General features: G+C 46.3%; 1 protein-coding gene across 3 annotated transcripts in view; it reads left to right on the top strand.

Moving 5' to 3' along the window:
• B4galnt3 (beta-1,4-N-acetyl-galactosaminyl transferase 3) overlaps positions 1-25,658 on the top strand; it is a 94,165-nt gene that overhangs the window by 8,069 nt on the left and 60,438 nt on the right. The window lies entirely within an intron of this gene.

Raw genomic sequence — 25,658 nt, 5'->3', positions numbered from 1 at the left:
ACAGCTACCTCTCTGGCACAGGTTCCTCAAAGGTTGGAAGCATTCATTGGATAAACAAAAATGATTATGTTAATTAATTATTTTGGCCATGCTGGGGTTTGAGCTAAGACTTTGTATCATTATACCTAAATTCCTAGCTTTTTTTTTTTTTTTTTTTTTTTTTTTAAAGATGTCTTCCCGGCAAGCTTGGTCTACAGAGCAAGTTTCAGGACAGCCAAAACTACACAGAGAGACCCTGTCTTGATAAAACAAAGCAAAAATATTCTGCCTGCCTGCCTACCTATCTATCTATCTATCCTCTCTCTCTTTCTCTCTTTCTCTCTTTCTCTCTCTCTCTCTCCCTCTCTCTCTCTCTCTCTCTCTCTCTCTATCTATCTATCTATCTGAGACAGTTTCACTTTGTAGCTTTGTAGTTCCAGATCAGGAACTCTCTCTATGTCGACCAGGCTGGCCTTGAACTCACAGAGATCCACTTGCCTCTGCCTCCTAAGTCCTGGGTTAAAGGCATGTACTCGAGCCACTATGTCCAGATTTTTTTCTTATTATTTTATCTATGTGTGTTTACGTGTACGCTCATGGATGCCATACTCTCCTGGAGCTGGAGTTACATACAGGTGGTTGTAAGCTGTCTGATGGGCTTTAGAAATCCAACCTGGATCCTTTGCCAGAGCTGTATACATACTACTGAGCCATTCTCCAGCTTGTAGTTTTTCTTTAAAACCTTTTGATGTAATATATAGGCAGACAGACAGGTAGGTGCGCGCACACGCGCGCACACACACACACACAAGGAGGGGGTGCTCTGTAAGTGTATAGTTTGATAAACAGTGTGTCTGGGTAGCCAACCATGATGAAGAAACACTAATTCTATAAGACCCCTTGGGCTTCTTTTTGAATCACTGACACCAGCATGGATAAATTAATCTATACTGGTCTAAATTAAGACTATTTTCTATATATCACAAATGGAATCATACAGTATGTAATTTGTTGTATAAGCTTTACACACACACACACATTACTTTAAATTACTTTAAAGAGTACTAATATTACTGGTGTGTGCCACCACAGTTGACTTTAAAATACTCTTAATAACTCTAAAAATAATGAGTATTCCTTGTCCCCATGACAGCTTATAGCTGGAGTACATAATTGATGTAACATCGTCATCAGAGGCTAAGGAAGGCTGGGGACCCCACTGCTGTGAGACACAGCCCTGTGGATTCCCCACCAGGGCTGCTATGGGTTTAGAATCGGGGGCTTTTTGCTTTTATTGTGTATGAACCCCCCCAAAATACTTCTTGATACTAGAATAGGTGTGTTTATCTTGAGCAGTTTTCATTTGTTTTTAATGGTCAAGTTAGTGGCCTTGGTTTCTCCCTTTGTGTGGGTATCAGAAAACCTTAGAATTTCTTTCTTCCCATGGAGAAATGCATAAGGGATTTGTAGTCTGCCTTCCCTCCCTTCCTCCTTCCCTCCTCCCCTCTCCCTTCCTTCTTTTCTAGCTTCCTACCCTTCATAGTGTTAGGGATGGAGCCCAGAACCTCCCGTTTGTTAAGCGAGTGTTCTACTCCTGAGCTGTGCTCCCAGCTGCAGATCTGTATTTCTCTATTATTTTTATGCCTATACTAATTTCTCTTTTGTGTCTTCCAGCTACTCCTGGGCTATATCATCTTAACAGCCTGTGGTTCTTACAAGCCACTTAACTTAATCAAGGCATAAAAGAAATCAATAAAAGTACTACAGTATACATAGAAGCATTTTAAAAATTGCCTCTGGTCCGCTACTCTTGACTGAGAGATTATTGCAGAGAAACTGCAATAGGTAAATGACGTACAGTAGGCTGGTCAGCATATAGAGAAGATTCTGGATTTAAAAACACAAGCATCTAGAAAATTATTTCCATTTAAAAAAAAAAGGCCAATTGGAAAATTGAATGCCATCCAAAAATAAATTCTCACCTTTCTGTCCCAAAAGACCATTAAAAATGTAGGATTTACTGGTAGACACTGGGGCCTGAGCCACTGTTGTTGCAAAGTAATATAAACAAGGAAAATTCAGTAAGGCTTGGGTACTTCCCAACACTGCTGGTCACACAATTCAGCCAGAAAACTAGAAAACTCATTTGTCACGTGGGCACTGAATGACAAGAGAGACCTGAGAGCGCAGAGAGATCATGGGTGTGATGTCTGCTGCCCAGCCTGTGGCTGACATCCCTAGAGTCACAGACATCAGAGGTCCCTCCCCTTTATGAACAGCTGAGGAAACAGATGAGGGGAGAGACTTTTTTCCATTTTGTTTTCTGAGATAGTCTCTCCACACAGCTTACACTGGCTTCCATTCTCTGAGTGTTGCCGATGTAGGTTTGTATCATTACATCATTATATCCAGCTTATACCCCTAGCCCCCTTTAAAGCTCTCACTCTGTAACGTAGGCTGGCCTTGAACTCATAGAGACTGTGCCGCGATGCTTGGCTTCCACTTCTTTTAAACCGTCTTTTTATGTCTCCTAGCAGGAGGGCATGCTGTGTTCTACTTTACAGCAGGCAAATGATGCTTTGTAAAATAAGGCCCATAGAAGAGGCTGGGATGGGAAAGGGGGGAAGAAAAAAAATACCTGCTGTGGCGCTGCACATCCCTGCTCATGGGAGGCTGAGGCCAGTGGATCTCTGAGAGTTCAAGGTGAGCCTGGTCTACATAGGAAGTACCAGGCCAGCCAGAGCTACACAGTGAGATCTTGTGTCATAAAAGGAAGTGCAGTATTAAGAGATAACAGTTCAGAGCACTGCCATTCTTCCAGAGGACCTGTGTTCAATTCCCAGCACACACATGACCGCTCATGACCATCTGTAACTCCAGTTGCAGGGCTTCTGAACCTTCACACAGACATGCATGCAGGAAAGACACCAGTGCTCATAAAATAAAGATAAAGAAGGAAGGAAGGAAACAGAGAGGGAAAGGGGGAGGGTAGGTATAGAGAAAGGACTTCCAAGAGATTTTCTATATAAGCACCCGGGAAATTGAATAATGTGTTTTTCAGTTCTCAATTTGTAAATCTTGAATGGTAACTGAGATGACTCATTCTAAAACTTAAACTTAAGGGAAAATGTCTGTGGAACATTTCCTTTTTTTTTTTTTGTAGAAAGCTGAATGGAATAAAGCCTTGATAGTTCCTGGAAAATGTGGAATTTGAAGGCAAGGCAGGGTTTTAGTCCCAGTTCTGTTACTCACCAACTTAAGGCCTCACTTAAGGTAACTCCTTTCCCAGGCTCATCTGGGTCAGAGGTCACACAGCTTGGTGTAGGTAGAGCTTTTCTTCTTAACAGTGAGGTTAATGAGTCTGTCACATACAGGTGACTAAGTAGACCTCAAGAAGTTAAGTGCTCAGCAAATGTTGGGCTCCACTTCTTCCTCCTTGGAGTTTTCAGGTTGGACCAAATGGAGAATGCTCAGGCAGGCAAGGGTATTCCCTGACTGGCCCGTGGGCAGTGCTTCTTCAAGTTAGCCTATGCCAAACCTGTGCAAGGCTCCAAGCACTCGCCAGGGCATCCCTGCCCAGCATCTACTGCCGGAGGCACCATCTCTTCCTTCATGATGTCGGCCCTGAGGAAGGAGTCCTTCCATTTTTGACATACAGGCATATTTGTGTCATGTTGGGAGGTAGTCCTGCATTGGGAGACTTGCAGACATGGCGAGCTGTTTGGTTGTAGTAGGACAGGAAGGAGCACTGGTTGGGAAACCACAGCCTGCTATTACACTGCATGCTCTGGACTACATGCTGAGGACGGAAAGCACTGAAGGGCAGGAGCTTGTACAATAATCTTAAGTTTTACCTTAGCTGCGCTTGCCTTAACCATCACTCAGGCAGAGGTGGGTGGATCTTTATGAGTTCAAGGTCAACCTGATCCACCTAAAATGAGATACGGGTTGGCCAAGGCTACAGAGTGAGAGTCTGTTTGAAATAAACAGTAAAAGAAAAAAAATTTAAATCTTAGCTTTAACTTGTTATGGGTACTAGATTAGATAGAGTGAATTTATTTTTAATGATTAGAAACGAAGGAAAATTAACAATTAGAAGAAACTGTATTAATTACTTTTCTAGTTGCTGTGACAAAAAGAAACCTGTCAAAAGTAACTCAAGTAATTCAGTGGCTGACCTTGGTTGTCAACGTGACACACCTGGGAGAGGGACCCTCAGTTCATGAATTGTTTCTGTTGGCTCCCAGCAGCCATGTCTGTGGGAATTGTCTTGCTTGCTGGTTGAAGTAGGAGGCGGTAGGTATCATCCTGGTTAGGTGAGCCTGGGCTGTGTAAAAGGGACATAGGAAGCGAGCTGGGTACGCGATGCTCCTCCATGGTCTCGATCTACTTCCGGCCTCCGGGTTCCTGCCATGGCTTCCCTGCTTTTGGCCCTAGTGGTTTTTGTTTGTTTGTTTGTTTGTTTGTTTGTTTTGTCGTTCTTTTCTTTCTCTCTCTCTCTCTCTCTCTCTCTTTTTTTCGAGACAGGGTTTCTCTGTATATCACTGGCTGTCCTGGAACTCACTCTGTAGACCAGGCTGGCCTTGAACTCAGAGATCTGCCTGCCTCTGTCTCTCAAGTGCTGGGATTAAAGGCATGTGCCACCACTAACCGGCTTGGCCCTAGTGTTTATCACAGCAACAGGAAAGTAACTAGGCTAGGCAGGAAGGGTTTATTTTGGCTAATAGCTTGGGGTCCAGTCCACCATGCTGGAGAAGCCATGGTGGCAAGGCAGTGGGGAAGTCTTTGGGTTCCCACTCAAGAACCTCAGAGAAATGAACGCTGGCACTCCATTGCTTTCTCTGTTCGTTTTGGGACCAGCACGTGAGATGGGTCCATTTGGGTCTTTTCTCCTCAGTCAAACTCCAGGAAACACTTTCATACCATTCACAGGTATAATCGAGTCAAGCTGTCCATGGAGAGTAACCATTAAAATGAGGTAATAAATTTAAACTAAAGCCATATAAAAAGTTGAAGGCTTTAGCTTCATCCTCTTTGGGAGTAGGTCTGGAATTCTTCCACATCACAAAGGGACAGCCGTCGGGTTTTCTTTTTATTTTTAATTTAAAAAAAATTTTAAAATATTCTGGTTATAGTCTTGAAGACTCAGCTGCCTAAACCCTTAGTGGTGGAGTTTTCCCAGGGCCTCTGGCCAAGGTCATCTCTAACATGGTCTCGACACAAGCAGTTGCCAAAGGTCTCTCTCTGAGATCCTATCCTTCCCCTTCTCCTTTCCAGCTTGTCTGCCAACCAGAGTTCACAGAGATGTGTGGCCCGCTCACACCCTCCTCATGCAGCCCCCTCATCCAGTGACGTGGTCACTGCTGGGTCCACGATTGGCAGAGGGAGTGGGGACCCCAGGACTCCCTCCAGAACAAGAGACAAAGCCCAGCGTTGCATCTCAGTCTTTGTGGGAGAAGGGAGTTGGGAATGGGAGGACAGCCCCAGTGGATGACTTTCAGCAGTAGCAATGACAGTTGTAAGACGGAGGAAGATGAGGGAGGAGGACCAGGGCAAGGACCCAAGCGGGGCACCTTTTCTCTCCTTTTTCATTCTAGTGACTTTTTTCTTGTCTATAAGCTTTTCAGCCTATAATTAATTGTATGCTTTTGACAATTGTAAACAGGCTTATAATCTGATATTGTTGGTTGCCCCTTGTATCAACTTGCTGTATCTGATTGCCACACCTTTTTTTTTTTTTTTTTTTTTTTTTACATTATGAAGGACTAAGTTGTGTCCATTAAAAAAAAAGAAGCTAGTAATATTGCAATATTGTAATATTGCGTGCATGTGGTATTGTAAGCACTCTCGGGTATTTTTCCAAAGAAGTTGGCTTAAACTCCTTTTTAAGATATTTTTGTTTGTTTGTTTTTCAAGATCAACTCACATAGCTAGGGATTCTTTGTATAGCCTTGACCCGTTCTGGAACTTTCTCTGTAGACCAGGCTGGCCTCAAATTCTCAGCTTCACCCACCTCTGCCTTCTGAGTGCTAGGATTAAAGGCGTGCGCTGTAGCAGCATAAACTCTTATTAGGTAGGAGTTTGAGATATGAAAGTTTCTTTTTTTTAAAAAAATTACTAATTTGTATTTCAATTCTTCAGATATTTATTGAACTTATGTACATTCTAGGAACTATGACTGTACTGATAAAGCTGTTGGAAGTTTATAGGGTGGCTTGTGACAGATATTCAGATCTGGTTATGACAGCACATGTATATAATCCCTGTGCTCAGGAAACAGGTTGTTGCAAGTCTGAGGCCAGTTTGGCACATGTGGTATGAGCCTCTCTTTCCTTCCCTCCCTCCCTCTCCCCCTCTCTTTCTCCCTCCTTCTCTCCCTTCCTCCCTCCCCAAGATATCAGTATGTAACCCTGCCTGTCCTGGAACTCATCATGTAGCTTAGGCTGGCCTTGAACTCACAGACATCTGCCTGCCTCTGCCTCCACTATGCCTGACTACAACCTTGTCTTAAAAGAAATAGCCCAGTGTATGGCATGGGCCTTTCATTGTAGCACTCAGTAGGCAGATCTTTGTGAGTTCCAGGTCAGCTAGGGTGATGTAGTCAGACCTTGTCTTGAATGAATGAATGAATGACCTACTCAACCCCAAACCACTTCAGTGGTTGACTCCAAGGGTAGAAACAGAGTGTCTGGCTTGACAGGGAGGGGGACACCAGCTGAGTCGTCTCAAGAAAAGATGTGATGGAGTTTGATGTTGTAAAGGTTATGGGTTTCAGACATGACTCTCTGGCTCCATTCTGTCCTGACCGTTTTAATTAAGAGATGCTGTGTCAGTGCCATATCTCAAAAGTGTTCTTGTGAGAAGGAAGAGCTTCATTTTTCTCATAGTGCTGGGATTTGTGACGTACCAGGCAGTGCCCTTGGCACTGAGGGCACAGTATGGGTCATGAAATTTAAGAGTGTTTTTTTTTTCCCCCTTTGTAGACCCTGGGTTTCTGGTGGGGGAAGGGCAGGAAATAATTGTACCCGCAAACAGGGAAGGATTTTAGATGGTGATACATTCTGGGAGGAAGAATGTGGCAGCCGCCCAAAGTGACTTCGTGGAGGTAAGAGGCTTCCCAAGAGGTGACATTTTGAAAACAGGTGTCTTAGCGGTACAGGATGTGATTAAGCACCCGATGAATGTCAGGATTGTAAGGCCTTTAGTGATCCAGAAAGAGGGAGCCCGGTAGAGACGATAAAACGAAGTTGCTGCTGGCTCAGTGTCCTTTCTGTCCTTTCTGCCCTTCCTGCCGTCCTGGAAGTTCTCCCTTTTACCTCCTGGCAGGAAGGGCCAGCTGCTGCCGCTAAGCTGTCTACTCAGGGTTATTCTGGACCTGGAGAGAGACCCGTAGTAGTATAAACCTGGATCCCAAAACAAGGATGGGGTTGGGTCCGTCCTTGCCTACTGAAAGCCTGGCTGGAATTAACCTCTGCTCCCCAGTCCCTCGCAGCAGGTTTTTTTTTTTATTCCTCCATTAGAGCACTTATCAAGGTCTGCTTGCATCAGAGTTATTTCTGTCTGGATTTGTCTTCCCCCAAGAGACTGTGAATTTCTAGAGTGATGGACGTAGGCCTTGCCCCCCACATAGCTCTCTGGTACAGAGATTTTTAACACTTTGGGGATTGTGTATACCTGTAAGAATCCTGTGGTGAAACTATCGGTCCTTTCCCCTGAAGTTTGTTCACCCCTCAGATAGTTCCTGTAATATTTTGGGGACTTACTCGGTCCCCTGACCTCTATCCCGGAATCCTTAAGCAGTAATTCCTTAAGTGTTTTCCCCAGTGCTCTGATAAGCTTTCAGGGCTGATTGATGAGCCCTGACAATTAACCATCCCACCCCCCTTGGTTGCAGAGGATGGCTATCAGGTGGTAACGAGGAAGTCCGAAAGAGCCCCTCTGTAAAAGGGAGCATGTAAACTGGATGCCCCGTCCAGTGGCAGTGATGCTCATAGAGTGGTGGCTATCCTCAAGCTTTGGGCTAGCCTTCTCTCACATCTTTGCCATGGCTCATGCTGCATTCCGCTTGATTTTCAAATTCTGCCTACCCTTTGATCTCCTCTCTCTTGAGCCTTCTTTATTTCAGAATCAGTCGACCTCATCCTCCTTGGAACTTTGTTGCAGTTAAGTTGTGTGACGCTTGTCATCTGGGTCTGTCCCGACACTCAGCTACCTGAGATGCTCTGTTAGGGCAGTTCATAGCGCTGTTCTGTAAGTATTTGCCAAGTCCCCGAAGAGGCAGCCTGTCACCTTAGATGTAAGTTCATGGTTCCTCTGAGGTTGCCACCACACCACCCACACCACCTGCTATTATTGAGTAAAGGTCCACCGCCTCCCAGAGAGATGTGTAGCTCAAGCGGGTCTTTAAACTCACTATGTAGTTGAGGATAATCTTAACTTTCTGATCCTCCTGCCTCTGCCGTCCCAGGTGCTGGGATTTCAATCATGTGCATGGAGCCGGGCATGCTGGGCAAATCTCTACCAGCTAAGCTACATCTGCAGTCTGGTAGTGAGTTCTTGAATCCCCTCTGTGTCTCATTGGATTGGTTTCAAGGCACTGTCTCTAAAACATATGGCTACCTGTCCTCCCGCCCCAAATGTTAGATAGAGATTGAAGTTTTTGAGATGACTGATGGCAGACCATGGCAGACATTCACAGGAGAAATCCTCTGGGTCTGTGCAATCTGAGACTCGTGCTCAACACAGTTCACCAAGTGATGGCTACAGATTCATCTGAGTTACTCGTTTTGTTTGTTTGTTTGTTTTGTTTTTCAAGACAGAGTTTCTCTGTATAGCCCTGGCTGTCCTGAAACTCACTTTTTAGACCAGGCTGGACTCAAACTCAGAAATCCGCCTGCCTCTGCCTTCCGAGTGCTGGGTTTAAAGGCGTGCACCACCACACCCGGCCTGAGTTACTCTGTTTGCCCAAAATCATGACTTTACCAATGAGGAACTAAGGCCTACAAAACTTTAATTAACTTGTGCAGATGGCAGAACTGGGCTCCAAACTCCTGAGAACCATTTTGCCTGCTCATTTATTCCCCTTTTATCTGCTAATGCTTTCTTCTTCTTCTTCTTCTTCTTCTTCTTCTTCTTCTTCTTCTTCTTCTTCTTCTTCTTCTTCTTCTTCTTCTTCTTCTTTCTTCTCCTCCTCCTCCTCCTCCTCCTCCTCCTCCTTCTCCTCCTCCTCCTTCTGTCAGTGGTTCTCAAACTGCCGGTTGCAACCACTTTGGTGACTGAACAACTCTTTCACAGGGGTCACAAAGAACATCAGAAAACACAGATATTTACATTATAATTCATAACAGAAGCAAAATTACAGTTATGAAGTAGCAATGAAAATAATTTTGTGGTTAGGGTCACCACGATGTGAGGAACTGTATTAAAAGGTCCCAACATTAGGAAGGTTGAGAACAACTGCCTTAGGTGATATTTTATTTTGTTTTCTCAGCGCTGTGTATAGAACCCAGTGTATCATGCATGCTAGACAGGTACTCTAGCATTGAGCAACACCCTTATCCCGTGTTTATCTCTTCTTACCAGTGGGGCAGCTGACGTCATTGTCATTGCTACTTAATTGTGGGTGGATCACGTTCCAGTGCAACAACTGCTCTTAGTGGTAGTCTGTGGCTTTGCTGAGATTTCTCTTTTGACACCTGCTTTGATATTAGTGGTAGCGAGCAGCCTCAAAGATGTTCTTATTGATGTTGAATTCTCACGTTGCAAGGGGCAGGTCAAGACTTGACATTCTTCATCCAACAGATTCCTGTGTGTTGGGCTCCCGTCCTGAGAACAGAGCCCATTCAGTGCTGGGCTCCTCCTCTCAAAGCTTTTTTTTTTTAACCATATTTTATGTGTATGCCTGCTGTGTGTGTGTGTGTGTGTGTGTGTGTGTGTGTGTGTGTGTGTGTGTATGCATGTGTCACAGCACACATGTAGAGATCAGAGGACAACTTATGGGAGTTGGTTATCTCCACCATGTGGGTCCTGAGGATTGAGTTTAGGTCATTGGTCTTGGTGGCAGATGTCCTTGCCTGCTGAGCCAGGCCATTGGCTCCTAAACTGGGGCCTTTAATAGCGGCTTTTACCTCATGTCATTGCAGTGGATTCTGGAGTCTTGTTTCAAGCAGCAACTAAGACAGGACTGATATTTAGAACTGATTAAAAAAATAAAAAATAAAAATAAAGGAAAAGACAAAGACCTGGCCTGGTAATGCATACCTGTTATTCTAGCTTCTAGGGAAACTGAGGCAGAAAAAGTATAAGTTTTAAGGCTTGCCTGGGTACAAAATGAGTTCAAGGCCAACCCTGATAACTTAAGGAGACCCTGTACCAAAATAAAGGCTGAAAAGAAAAGAAAAGAAGGGGAGAAAAGAAAGGAGGCTCTAGATGTAGCTCAGTGGTTAATCACTCGCTTGGCATCCTGTGTGAGGCCCTAGGCTCACTCTCTAGTACTGTCCCCTCCCTCCCCACAGAGAAGGATGAAAGGGGTGGGCAGAAAAAACACAACCCTTTTCTCTTTTGAGAACATAGTAGATCTGGGCAGCAGCAGTGTGACTTTCAGTCTTGTTCTGATGTGAACTGGCTGTCCGTCTTTCGGTGGAGTCAGCCCTGCTCTTCCATGTCTGAGGCTCAGTCTTTCTTTGTCAGCACAGAGCCCCAACTGTGAGTCCTGGTCTTATCTAACCCTGACATTGTCCTCAGAGGAGTGGTATTTGCCTCAGCTTTCAGTATCCTGAGCTGAATGTGGCCAGAGAAAAGTGAGCAAAAAAGAAACTAGGGAAGATGACTGGGTTCAAATCCAGGCTCCTTAGAATCACTCGCTGTGTAAACTCACCTCACCCAGGTGAGATGGGAGGCTGGGCGGAGACACGCTCTATCCCTGAGATGGCCGCTGTCTTCACCTCCCCCTTCCCACTGGAGAAGGAAAGGTTGACCCGGCAGGTGGGGTTTATGGGGAAGGCTAAGGTTGGATGTTGATGTGGGGCTGGCTCTTCAGCTGAAGAGGCTCGGTGACTTTTAGGGGGCATCTCCCTAAGCCTTAGTCACCGTTGTCTTCAATCTCCAAGTCCTCCCCTACACTTCTGGGCTATAGACTGGACTGGACCCTACCCTAGGGCCTCACCCTCTTTTCCTCCTGCCTGCTGGGCAGCCACCACATAAACACTGCAGTGTGCTTAGCCCCGGAGCAGGAAGACTTCTGTTCAGGGACTGGCTGAGGAATTGCCCACTAATTTTGGCAGTTCCTGCCACAAGCTTGACCAGACCATCAGAAGTGAGGGAATGAGAAGTAGGAGTTAGTGAGTCATGGGCAGAGCTATGGGGAGGAAGCCCTTGGCAGAGGTGCCCGTCCGGGGAGCCAGTTTCCCTTGCAGTGATGGGGAGCAGGGGAGCAGGGGCTCTGGATCCTTCTCCCCACCCCCAGGCTTGCTCACTCAGGTAGCTGTTCCGATGAGCCCCCCAGGGGCGGTCTGTTAATGGTAATAACGACCCTGACTGCCCAAGGTGAAACCCTGGCACAGGCTTTGTTTTTAGAGAGTGCAGCGTTCAGGCTAGGGCTGAGCCCATCCCTGGATGCAGGTGTGGGGGAAGAGACACAGCGCAGCTGTCAAAATCCAGGTGGCCCTCTTCTCTTGTGTTTCTGTAGGGTGCAGCCCGAGGGTGACCAGGGTGGGAGGGTGGGATTGCTTTCTGTGCCTTTTCCTAACCCCTTGTCCTGGGGCAGGGCAGACAGGCTCCCAGTCATTACCTCACCGCAGGGCCCTGTTTGCCAGAGTAGAGAGGAGGAACAGCTTGGGTGGAGAGCTCCAGGCTAATTTTAGACTTGGAGACTCCCAGGCAGCTGGCTGGGACAACTGGGGTCTGTCTCCTTGCAGGGAGCTGTGCATGTGGCTCTATAGGTCTGCTTGGGGTGTTGGGTGAGGGTGGTGGGGGAGGGGAGATTGGGGGTGGGGCACATTCCTGCCTCAGCCTCTGCTTCAGGGAAAGCCAGGCTGGAGTTAGGTTCCTCTGCACCAAGGGCTCAGGAACTGTTACTTTTTCCAACCTTGTTTTTCCTTGTGTTAAGATATTTCCAGTCTCCACGTGTCCAGGTGGCTTTGGAGACTAGAAACTACTAATATAGCACCCCAAGGTGGGGTCTTTGAAACTCCAAAAGGGGACGTGAGCATGCATATCCAGCCTCCCCCTCACCTCAATACCTAGCTAATCATCTAATTTTATATTTTTCAATCTTTTTCCCGTTGGCACACATATAGTAAATGGAAAAAAAAGATTGAGTCACACATGGGGATAAAGACATGAAGGTCGCTGTTGGGTGCAGTCAGCTCCTTGCTTCTGTTTCCCTAGTCCCAGAATTGAGTCCATGGTCCTTTCATTACCCATCTGAAGCCCAGTGGTGACCCAGGCACGCTGGTGGTGGTGTTTTCTGGTGTTTTCTCATCGACTCCCGACCCAGGAAACACTAGAAGGGAAGCCAGAAAGCCGGAGAGGTTTTACAAATGAGAAAGCTGAGGAGAACTTTGTCCAAGGTCAGATAGTTAAAAAGTCAAAAGGCAGAGGCTGGGGAGATGGTTCCGTGGTTTAAAAGCACTGGCTGCTCCTCTAGAGAACCCTCGTTCAATTCCCAACACCCACACGACAGCTCAGAGCTGTCTAACTTCAGTTTTAGGGGACCCATCCCATCATCAGGCATGGGTGTCCTGCACATAGCTGTGCACAGAGGCAAAATACCCGTACACATTAAAAACAAACAAACAAAAAAAGTCCAAAGGCTTGCCGTTCCGAGCCAAGCCTGGTTGTGCTTGCCTGTGATCCCAGCACCCAGGAGGCTAAGGTAAGAAGATTATGAGTTAGGGGTCAGCATGGGCTACACATATAGTAGAAATGTTTCAGAAAAAAAGAGGGAAAAGCTACATTTGGTTCTGGTTCTGCTCTAACAGCTATCCATACCCTCATTCACTCAACTTTATTAGTTTATTTAGAGGTGTGTGTGGGTCTCAGAATTTTTCTTGGTGGCTTCAAAGTTCTGGGCTCAAGCCAAACTCGTGTTTTAGTGACCCAAGTACTTAGGACTACAGGTCTGCCACACATAGTGTGTGCACATAAAAGTTTATTACTCTGGATACAAATAGATGCTGGGATCGTAGCTCAGTGGTCAGCCCCGAGTTGATCTCTAGCACTGCAGACAACAAAAAATCCTCCAGACAGCGGAGTCTTGGGGTGGGGGTCAGAATCTGGGAAGAGAGCTGGGAATTTGAAGAGATGCAAAAAAAAAAAAGTTATGAAGGAACTTCGTCTGATTCATAAGCACGGGGGTGGATACCCAGATATAACCTTGCCAGCCATCTCTCTGTTCCTTCTAATATCTTTACTTTCAAATGTAATTGAAAGTCTGAGGAAGTTTACAGGTTGGAGAAAGTGGTCTGGTTAGGTCAGGAGGAGAAACCTAAGAAGAAAACGTAGGGGGCTGGAGAGATGGCTCATCGGGTAAGAACACTGGCTGTTTTTCCAGAGTATCCAGGTTCAGTAACTAACACGCACCTGGCAACTCAAAACTGTCTGTAACTCCAGTTTAGGGGCTCTGACACTCTCATACAGACATACATTCAAGCAAAACACCAATGCACACAAAATAAAAAAAAAAAAGAAAATATTTTAAAAAAATAAGTAAATTAGCAGGCAGGGTGCTAAGGACTAGGTAGAGCTGTAATAAGAGTCCACCCCGGGCTTGATATATGACCTCATGGCCCTGTGGGGGCAGAAACCTTTCTAGTCCCAGTTTCCAGAGGGTGAAAGACTGAAGCTCACAGAGGTCCCTCACCTTATTCAAGGTGTCATAGTGAATCACGTGCGCAGTCAGGTGTGAATGCCATGCCGGAGGAGGGAAGAGATAAAGATATATATATATATGTATATATATATATATATGTAGTGGGCTGGTTGGAAGGCATCTGGGAGGGAGGAGGGAGAATCTGTCACCTCCCTAAGCTTGTTCCTCAACTTAAAAGAGAGATGATACATTTTATTTGTCAATAATTTTTTTTTTTTTTTGGTTTTTCGAGACAGGGTTTCTCTGTGTAGCCCTGGCTGTCCTGGAACTCACTCTGTAGACCAGGCTGGCCTCGAACTCAGAAATCCGGCTGCCTCTGCCTCCCAGGTGCTGGGATTAAAGAGGTGCGCCACCACGCCTGGGTGTCAATAGAATTTTAAAAGTTATTCCTGGTATCAGAAGTGATACAAGGAAGGAGAAATAAGGGCTAAAGGGCTGGGTTCTGTGTCTGAGAAACTTATAAGGCAAAGAAGAACTGTTCTGTCTCAGATAACTGCAAACTGGGGCGCCTGCGCCAGTTTCCCTGCCTTAGGAGTTCTTTAGAGAAAAGAAAGGGATGGAACACAAAGTGGAATCTACATAAAGGCAGAGCATTGAGGGACAAGAGAAAAGCTTTTACTTTTCTTATTTGATTGAACAGATAAATTAGAAGTAATGTATTTGTACTTCACATGCACACTTGTACTTCTGCGTGATTATACAGAAATGAATGCCAGCAATGGTACAAGAGACGGAGTAGGGGAACTGGAGATAGTTTGTTAGTATAAAGTATAATTATAGATTCAGTATTGCTCCAGAAGTGAATATGGATTCATTGTAAATCTGTTTTGCAAATAGTAAAAAAGAAAGGACGTGTAAGCTAGACGTGGTGACACAGGTGTGTGATGCTGGCACTTAGGAGGCAAAGGCAAGTGAGGGCTACTTACTGTAGGTGCAAAGCCAGTCTGGTCTATGTAGCAAGACCCTGTATCAATCAAAGAAGGGGTAGAGATATGGCTCCGTCAGTAAAGTGTCCTTATCAGCACCCATGTAAGAGCTGGCTAGCGGCCCTTGTGCATAACCCCAACATGGTACAGATGGACATAGGAGAATCCCTGGAAAGTCTTCATTAACTAGATAGCCTCGTTGAATCGTTCGGTGAGAGACCCTGTCTCAAAAAATAAGGAAGGTGACTGATTCAACCTCTGGTCTAGAAAGGAAGAAATAATTGAAGCTGCAAAAGGGGCTGGGGGTAGGGCACATGCTTGTAGTTGTAGCTTGAGATAGGAGGCTCATTCATGGGTGTGTGCTAATATTGGTTACCTAGTGAATTTCAGGCTGGGAGGAGACAGAGAGAGAAGAGGAGAGGAGAGGAGAGAGAGAGAGAGAGAGAGAGAGAGAGAGAAGAGGAGAGAATAATAGTAACAAGAAAAGACCTATGTAGTTATATATAGAATGCAGAAAAATATACCACACTAATGTTGGCTAGAGCAGGCATAGCTGCATCAATTTCAGACAGAGCAGACTGCCAGGTAGAGACTTATCAAGGGTAAAGAGGAACATTACACAATGACAAAGAGCCAAGTATTCCTAGAAGATAGAACAATCCTTAAGGTCTATGTGTTTACTGATAGTGTCGAAATACACGAATCAGAAACTGATAAGACTTCAAGGAGAAATGAACAGGTCCATTGTTATAGTTGGAAACTTAATCCTTCTTTCAGAAACGCATCCATCTCTCCAGCAGGCAAAAAAAAATCAGGGAAGACAGTCGAGTTCAGCAGCACTGTCCATCAGCTGGATATAATTGACAGCTGTCAATCAACTGGATATAATTGACAGCTGTCCATCAACTGGATGTAACTGGCAGCTGTCCATCAACTGGATGTTAACTGGCAGCTAGCTGTTCGTCAACTGGATATAATTGACAGCTGTAGGCTGTCTCGTCCACAGATAGCACATCACACATTCCTCTCAGGCTCACGTGGAACATTTATCAGGATAAATCACATTCTGGGCTATAAAGTATGCTGTAACAATGTATGAGGCTAGAATCATACACAATCCCTGCTCAGGCCTTGGAGAATTAGATATTGAAAGTGTAGGTAAGAAGAGATCTGACATTAGTACTCTGGGCTTCCACAGATGGAAGCTATACAGTGTAGCACAAACAAGTTCCAGGAAAGCAGAGGGAACACTGAAGGCAGGAGTAGAAGTCAGTAAAACCGAACACAGGGAATTAAGAGAAAATCAACAACCCAAAGCTGGTCCTTTGAGAATCTCAATCAAGTAGGTAAGCCTCTAACTCGGGCTCACTAAGAAAAAAGAGAGATGACAGATTCCTAATGTTAGAAATAAGAGAGGGTTGACTGTTATAAGCCTAATGACGTTGGGAGGGCACTGAAAGAGGACTTGGCATTGGCTTATATGCAAGCAGAGAGACCTGAATAGGGACTCCCAGGACCCCCCCCCCCCATCTTTAGACTCCAGTGTCGAGGGGAGAGGTGACAGATGTCTGCGGTAGGGAGTGTCTGTGGGGCCAGGTAATGTGTCTAAAATGGCAAGCTTCAGGTTCAGTGAGCAACCCTGTCTCAAGAAATAAGATGGCAGCTGAGAGATGGTTCAGTCATTCAGAGCACTTCCAGAAGACCCAAGTTCAGTTCCCAGTACCTATATCAAGAATCTGACAATTGCCTGTAACTCCAGCTCCGGGCATGGGATGCCTCCAACCTCCAAGTGCACGGTACACATGTGCATATACCCAGATAGAGAGACACAAATATACATAACTATATTTGTTTTTTTGAGATAGGGTCTCTCTACATAGTCCTGGCTGCTCTGGAACTGTGTAGTCTAGGCTGGCCTCATAGAGATCTGCCTGGCTCCTGAATGCTGCTGGGATTAAAGGTATGTACCACCATGCCCAACAATAAAGTAAATCTTTAAAAAAGAATTTGAACAGGTCGATACCCATAATATCTGAAAGAAAGAATTTGCTTCTTCATGAAAAGAACTAGACCATCTGAATAGGCTTCAATTTTTTAAAGGCATAGAGCCAATAACCTAGGACAAGACCACCAGCCCGGGGTTCATGGCATGTACTACCAAACCTTTAAGGAAGATACGACTAATTTGCCGCATTTTCTTCCAGGAAGCAGAAGCAGGGGGACACTTGCTATTTTGCTCTCTCTCTCTCTCTGCATCTAACATCAACCAATCTCTAAACCAAGACGTTACCCAAGAACAAGATCCATTGTGGCCAGCTCTCCAATATAATTGCTGTGTCTTGAGAGAATTTTCTTGAGATATAGGTTTCTCCAGGCCAGAGGCTCTGAGTAGTGCTAGAAACAGAGACATTGGAAAAGGAGGTTAGAAGACCCACAGAGCCGCCATTTTGAGACACAAGCTGTAAGAAGTCAGAGTGGAGTACAGGCATCTGAGGACCGTGGTGGTGGAGTCGGTGGATGGGCAGGCTGACCCTGCTGTTAGAGCGTCCAGTCCCCGATAAGAGCAGTGACAGGCGAGTCTGCTGTACAGTGGAGGCAGTGTGGAAAACTGTCTTCTTTGACTGGGAACTAGGAAATCAGGGGATCCAAAGGGCACGTAGAGTTTTGGTTGGCTTCTGGCTCTGTGTAGCTTAAATGTGTGTCATAGTGGAGAATAACTAGCCTTTGTACGGTGCCATTTATGCCTTTATCTGGTAGGTTTTATTTTTCCTTTTATAGGTTAAGTAAACTGAGGCTGAGAAAGGGTAGGTCTCAGGATTCACAGTCATGGTCAGTACATTCTACCTGACTTGAGATCCTAATTGCTCTGGAGGACTGCCTTCCTGAGGTGGCTTGTGTTGGGACTCAACTGGAGAGGTCTTTTCCATTGTTCTTTTGAGGGTTTGTCTTTTCTTTCTGGAACTCTAGTAACTTCCCTGAGTCACTTGACTTTCTTGCTTTTTTGTTTTGTTTTGCTTTGTTTTGTTCTTTTGAGACAGGGTTTCATGTAGCCCAGACTGGCTTCCAGTTTGCAATGTAGCCAACAAGGGTGACCTGATCCTCTCGCCTTTATGTCCAGAGTACCAGGATTAGAGAGAGGCATTGTGTTGATTCATTGTGCTGAAGATTCAACTTGGGGCCACTAAGCCAGAATCCTACCAACCTCAGCCTGCCTTTTTTGTTGTTGTTGTTATTGCTGTATATTGTTATGTGTTTTAAGACAGGATCTCACTCTGTAGCCTAGACTGGCCTGGAACGCTTGCTGTATCCTGCCTGTTCTCCCATTTGTAGTAATCCTCTTGCCACAGCAAGTGAGATCCCAGGTCTGAGCCCCCACCCCTGGCTCATCCTGACTTTTTGAAGTAGATTTCAGTGTAGTTGACCAATGCCCTGCTCTGCTCCCCAAATGCACCTGCAGAATTAAGAAAGTTAAAGATTTTTTTTTTTTATAGATTTATTTATTTATTATATGTAAGTACACTGTAGCTGTCTTCAGACACTCCAGAAGAGGGCGTCAGATCTCGTTACGGATGGTTGTGAGCCACCATGTGGTTGCTGGGATTTGAACTTCGGACCTTCGGAAGAGCAGTCGGGTGCTCTTACCCACTGAGCCATCTCACCAGCCCAAAGTTAAAGATCTTACTGTAGGCTTCCAGCAAGCAGTAGGTAAAGTGCAATACCTGTGAACTTGCTTCTATTTTTGGCACAGGAAGCACTCCCTGGGATTCCAGGCCCTTGCGCAGGGCCACGGGGCACAGCTGTACCTGCTGTATACGACGGGGATGGCCCTCTTCCCAGGGTTCCCCCTGCCGAGCAGAGCAGTGTGTCTGCACAGATGGCCCAGTGGCACTCCTTGGGTAGATGGCTTGAGTGTGCTGGAGCACTCAGGGTGGCCTTGCTTTGGTGTAGGATTCTTCTCAGATTCAGAGAGACCATCTCTCTGAAATAATGGGGATCTGCCACTCACTGCCTCCCCTTCAGCGAGGAGTCAGTTCTCAAGAGGTGACAGGTGGCTGAGCCTGACAATCTGTTTGATCATACACGTTGGAAGGAGATGGCTGACTCCCACAAGCTGTGGCCTCTATCCTCCTCACGCATTGTAGAACATACTCTCTCAATGATAATAAATGAAAATGTAGACTAGGCTGGGTGTGGTGGCGCATGCCTTTAATCCCAGCACTCGGGAGGCAGAGACAGGCGGATTTCTGAGTTCGAGGCCAGCCTGGTCTACAAAGTGAGTTCCAGGACAGCCAGAGCTATACAGAGAAACCCTGTCTCGAAAAACCAAAAAAAAAAAGAAAATGTAGACTAAATGAGTGAGCCTGAATCAGGCACTCCTTGGCCATACTCGCAGTTTTTCTTCTTTGCCCTACTTCCCAAGAACAAGTAGAGATTGGTAGTTTTGTGTGAAGTTTTCCAGGTGTTAAATATTGCCTCAGATCCTCTAAAACACTGTAAGTTCTAAGGAGCTTGTAGCTCCTAAATTAAGGTTCTGCTGTCTAGCAGGTATACAAACTTTGAGGAGAAACAATTTTAAAAAGTTATTCTCTAGGGGCTAGAGAGATGAGGGCTCAGCGGTACAGTGCTTACTGTACGTGGTGGTTTGACTGAGAATGGCCCCCATAGGCGCATGCATTTAAACACAGGGTTCCAGCTGGTGGAGCTGTTTTGGAAAGTCTAGGAAGTGCAGCCTTGATGGGGGAAGTCTATCACAGGTGCTGGCTTTCAGGGAGGTTTAAAGCCCCGGCTCATTTCTTCTGCTCATCTTCTTCAGCATCCTGTTCCATCCTGTTATGCCTGCCTGCTGGACTCTAACCCTCTGGAACTATAATCGATAGGAAACTCTTTGCTGATGAGTTGCCTTGGTCACGGTGTGCTTTATCACATATGTATTTATAACTAATACTCTGTGTAGAACAAGGACTTAAGCTTGGATCCCTAGCACCTATGCAAAGAGCTAGACATGGCAGTGCCTGCCTGTTATCCCGATGTTGGTGGGGCATGGACGACACAGGTGGATCCAAGGGGCTTGCTGACCATCCAGTCTCAAAAAATGATGTGGACAATAGACAAGGACACCCTATAATGACCTGTCGTCCCCATGTGTGTGCAGCCAGACATACCTACCTCCACAGGCATAGACCACCCTCCACACACTCAAACCTGCGCATTCTCTTGCCAGAGATGCACAAAAGCTCCGTGAGCAGGCATACGTACTTACCGGGTTTATGGAAGAAAGCCCATCTGAGATTTTGACAACATAAACTGTGCTTGTGCCCTACATGATGGCTCCTCCCATGTCTTTTAGGTGAATCAGGGCTGCCTATAGAAGCTCCAGTGTTGGTGGTGGGAAGGGAAGGTATTAATTGGCCAGGACAGAATGACAGTGGAAGGCATGGATGCTGTCGGTGTGGACATTCAGCACACGTACCAAAGTAATCACGTTATGCTGCCCAGTCGATGGGTGGTGAGTGGTTGCTTTGAATTTCCTTGCTGCCCATCCCTGGATCCCCAGGCCTTCCTACTGCCTGCTCATCAATGGACCTCCCCATAGTACTGTGTAGTTGGGGTGACCTCTGTTTTCAGGGGTCAGTGTTCCTGCTATCTATGATGCTGGGTAGGTACTTTGAACTTAGTCCTGGATGAAACTGAGTGGTAGGCCTGACTCCTGACTGGGCAGAGTATTCCTTAACGAGTCACTTAAGCTAGGAAGCTTAATTTTCTTCAATCTTTTCTCTTTTTTAAAAAAAGATTTATCTATTTATGTATATTTTTTTTTGTCTGGATGTAGATCTGCACACCAGAAGACAGCATCAGATCCCAATGAACTGTAGTTCTAGATGGTTGTGACCCACCATGTGGGTGCTGGGGTTTGAACTCAGGACCTTTGGAAGAGATCCAGTGTTCTTAATCATTAAGCCAGCTCTCCAGCCTCTTCATCCTTAAAATAGGGTTCAGTATTACTAATATTTGAAGGGTAGTTGTGAAGAGGATGTACAGATATGATCATTTCTACACCGTGATCAAGAAAGCATCATCCGTTTGTATATGGGGATTGAACCAGGCTCTTGTGCATGCTGAAGGAAATATCCCACCACTGTGCTACACATCCTAGCCCCTCCTTTCTTGGCTTGTCTTTTATGCAAAGGCTTAGAGAAGTTTGGATCCAAGAACTATGGGATGAGGGTTGTCCAGTGACATGATCTATTGTTCCCTAAAAGTTGTTGGCTCCCAGTTAGCCCATAGTGAACCACCAAGGGAGCCTGAGAATTCGAATACAGCAGCTCTGTATGGGGCCCAGCCATCATTACAAATCACATTTTGATGATCTTGATTGACAGGTGAAGCTGGGAGCTACCCTGTTCATCAGAGGCAGAGATGTCTTCTGACGATACTTCTGCCTTTTCACTTAGACTATGCGGCAGGCAGTGTGGTCCTTCCAGCAGGAACTCAGTGTATAGGAGAGACTGGTGGATTCATGAGTGCTTCTGAGCTGGCTGGAAAGGCCACACTCTCCATAGACCTGCCCCGTGCCCTAGGTAGGATCCAGGTCCCTCTAAGGCTCAGTGCAAAGGGTAGAGGAAACCACGCCGGGATATCTTGCTGGGCTTCACAGGAGACTGGATGGGTGTGGATTGGGTTTTCTGATCAGGAGGATGAGATCTGATACAGCTGCAGGTTAGCTTGCCCATCACATTCCTTAGGACACAGGCTCAGTAGTTGACTGACCTGTGAGTTGTCACCTGTTGACAGGGCTTTCTGTGTCCTAAGCTGAGATTCCAGCTCCTGCGCATTTGGCTGTCGGGTGCTCTAACTTGATGCAGTTGTCATTGGTGAGCCCTCTTCTGCCTGCCAGTCATGTTCAGCACTTTCTTTCTTTCTTTTTTTTTCCCAGCACTTTCTTAGTACACATTCAGGGTGGAAGCAAAGTATTCGATTACAGCCACAGGTAACAAACACTCTGGGTATTGCATCCCAAATGATAAGGACAAGGATGTTGGGGAGATAGTGCTGAGAGACATGGGAAGAAGAGTGTCGGTTCACACCTGCAATCCCAGGATTTGGAAGGCTGATGCAGTGGGATCTCTATGAGTTTAACTCCAGCTTGGACTATATATCTAGTTTCGGGCCAGTGAGCCCATCTTGAAAGGCAGAGGGATAGGAGCAAACATATGAAAAGAATGCAGACAGGTAAAAGGACAATCCTGGGGTGACAAAGCCAAGAAGGGTACAGCGAGGTCAAAGCGAGCCTGGGGCCTGTGGCTTAATCGTAAGCAGACTGCTTGGCCCTAGGTGACATCGTTGAATAAAGTCTATATGACAGTGAGGAAATGAGTATGCAGATGATCCCTGTTACACTGTGGTGTTGATGTCCTTGTGACTTGTCATCCTTGATCACCCTGCTTGGTTAAACAAGTTCCTGGATAGGAAACCCTACCAAGATGAGATACAGTGTTTCAACAGACGCAGTAAGGTAGAAAGTTTTGGCCTGGCATTCATTTCCAGCCAGCGTTTCCCAGCAGTGAGATCCCAGGGATTGTGGGGCGTTGTGCACAGTGACTCACCTGACCACAAGGCTTCCCTGGTTTATAGCCCAAATACCTGTTCCTTCTCACTTCCACACCTCTCACCACTCAGCAGCCACACCCTACAGTCTCGGGGCCTCTGCTGTCTCCATCACCAGGCAGGAAACTGTCACTTATACCCTCTTCCCGCTGGCCCCCTCCTCCCTCCTCGCTGGTGTGTCTCCTAGGAGCCAGAGTTTTCTGCGATCAGTTGACAGATCCTCCCTGGGCTCTTGTACAAAGCCCATTTCCTGTCTGTGTCTCAGATTTCTGACCTATAAAGTGAACCTCAGGCTTACAGCTTGCAGTGTGGAGCTGTGAATGAGGTCTTTGGGGGAAATGTTCCTTGCCAGATGAAAGATGGCACATTGAGATCCTCTCTGTATGTCTCTCCGTCTCTGTCTGTCTCTCTCTTTCTCTCTCTCTTGTGCGCGCGCACACACACACACACACTCCATCCTTACTATTTATCATACAGATAAGAAGTCATGTAGGTCTTGGAACCCTCGATGACCCCACTTTCCAAACCTACTGACCTCGTACAGTCTTCAGCTCACCCACCCGTACCCCATTAGATGCGGCCAAGCACCTCCTTTCACCTCTGAAGAAACCTAAGTGTAACACAGGCTCAGGGAAAAGAGACTTGAGGCTGGGGCATAGCTTAGTGGTAGAACACTGTTGCAGCTGCTCGAGGCCGAGAGTTCTGTCCTTTGGTCTTTGTGTAGCTAGATGACACACAGTAGACAATTCATTAATTACTGATTAAAAGAAGGAATGAGTGCAGGAGTTAACCATGAAGCTTGCAGTAGCTTTTGAGTCTCTGCTCCGGAGAATACTTGGTGGAGTAAGGAGTGTTGTCTCTTCTTAAGTTTCTTTACTGTTAAAGCTGGCTTCCTTGCCACTGGGTTTTTTCACGTCATTGAGAAAGTGACGGTAAATTGCGTCAGCAAAGCAGTGACAAGCACAGTGAGGCTCCGTGGGGACTTGTTGGATTTTCTTCCAAAGGAACCTCTTCGTCCTTTGCTCTCTTGCTCTCTGTTAAGGTTAAATGATCCCACTGCTCACTGAGGGAGGGAGGCGAGGTGCCTGGCGGCCCTCAGAGAGCTTAGGGTTTGCCTGGGGAGAGGAGCCAAGCTCTACCCCGCTGAGCTGAGGTGGAGATGCAGAGTGCAGGGGCAGGCCCTGGGGACAGTAGTTATGGGTTTCCACGGGATCCTTGGCTGTGTGGCCTCATCAGCTCGCTCTTCCCCAGTGATAGGACTGTGATCCTATTCACCTCAGTGGCTCTTCTTGGCAAGTTTTTCCCCTGTTCTTTTTGGTAGTGGCTTGTTGGGCCCAGTTTTCAGCCAGGAACACCTAAGCTCAGGAAGAGGGTGTGGACCTCAGAAGAGGCAAAGTGCAGAGTCAGAGGAGGTCCGAGTGGTGCCATTGGCCGTTCTGAGTCAGGTCTCTTTCTCTGGAGCATCAGTCAGTCAATGACATCAGGCCGCTTGGAGATCATCTTTAGGCGTGGCACATTTCTTTGTGCTCAGGATGACAACACAAACTTCCAGTTGAGCAGGCAGCTTTCAGAGGATGAGATTTTTATGTCCTGTCTCACCACATGCAGAGTTGGTTATGGAAGATAAAGTATAGTAGGATGAGGTGGCCACACACAGGGCCGCATTTTTTTTTTAACACAATAGGCTGAATTAATTTTATTAATATGCAAATCAAATTATTGAATGTATGGCCCTTGCAGTTACAAAAATGCACAGATGTCTACATACTTGAGATGTTTGCTTGAAAAGATTCTTCAACAGCAGTTACGGTTACACATCCAGCCGCCTCATCTAGGTGGAGATGACGTGCTGACAGGCTGCTGTTTACAGGGAGGTATTTTGAGCATCTCCTGACAAGGGGACAGTAGAGATTATCTTCTACATAGGACGAGGCCGCTGAGGGTTCCTCTGTGAAGAGTAGGTGGACACTGTGACAGTGACAGCAGAGACCGAACGGATGGAGGTGGTCGTCCTGAGCCTGACACCCTGAGAGCACTGAGAGTGGGAGAGGCCAGGATGTAAGAAAAGGGTGTGATGCTACTGAGAAACAGTGCAGTGCTCCCAAGCCCCTGGAAAAACAGTGTGGTGCTCCCATGCCACTGAAGGAAGGCATGGTAACATTCCTCACACCCTTTTATATCCCCTTAGCCATAAAAGACAGGCATAACAGCCACGGGGGAGACAGTCTCCTTTACTCCCATCCCTTTTTACAAAGATCTTCCCACCTTGTGCCCATATAAAATAGGTACCAGACTGAAAGTTGTGGGAAAGAAAGAAAACCAAGGTCAATAAAAGGAAGGGAGGAGAGCTGGAGAAAGGGTGAGTCTGGGAAGGAAAGCTCAGGAAAGTGAGTGAGTGCAGGAGGAAGGGACATCTAGAGAAGGTTGCAGTGGCCTCTGGGCTGGGAGCTTTGACACCCACAGTCATCCAAAGCTGGCAGAGGCCTCAGCCGTGATTACAGGTGTGGAGTGGAAGAGGCAGTTAAAGGGGCTGGCCAGTTCCAGTTTAGGAATCACAGGCAGGGGGAGGGGAGAGAAGGGTGGTCGGCTGCCCTCACAGTAGACATGCTGTGTGCTGAGGTGAAGAAGAACACGTAGACGCTGGGCAGAGCTGGCGTTTTGCCACCTCTGTGCATTCCCTGCTCTGTGCCAAGTGTGCAGTGATGGAGCTGCTGCACCTGTGTGTGTGTGCGAACCTATGTGTGTGTGGGAACCTGTATGTGTGCACGGGCTAGAATGGAGTTCAGGTCATCCATGTTAAGTCAGTTTTGAGATCCCTGGGTTAGGAAACGAACAGGCAGAGTGGGTTTGAAGTGGAACCCCCTCCTCCCCTAGTCTCAAATCACACATTATAAAGTATATCATTTTCTTGTTGATTCCCATCATGTCCTAGGAAGGGATGACAGGACACTAAACAGGAAGCAGATCACCTATGCCCAGAAAAGATGGCAACAAGGGTGAGCCCAGAAGCAAATTGAGGTCTGATGTGTAGCTCCATCTGCCTATAATCCCAGGTCATCGAGAGAGAGGGCCCACCCAGGTGTGTCTACCATCTACCACCTAAGCAGCCTTCCTGCTTGAACTCTCTTCTCTTCTAATGTCTGCATATCAGTTGTTTACTTACTAGTTTTTACTACATTACTTCTGGTGGGTGGAAGATGGATCACAGAAGTGCTAAGTCCACCCAGTTAGCATATTCATTACTTCATAGGGTTACCTTTTTTTTTTTTTTTTTTTTT

The sequence above is a fragment of the Mus musculus genome, chromosome 6 (genome assembly GCF_000001635.26).
Source record: "Mus musculus strain C57BL/6J chromosome 6, GRCm38.p6 C57BL/6J".
NCBI classification, from domain to species: Eukaryota; Metazoa; Chordata; class Mammalia; order Rodentia; family Muridae; genus Mus; species Mus musculus.
Note: the sequence above shows the minus strand (reverse complement) of the source record. Positions and strands in the feature narration are given on the sequence as shown.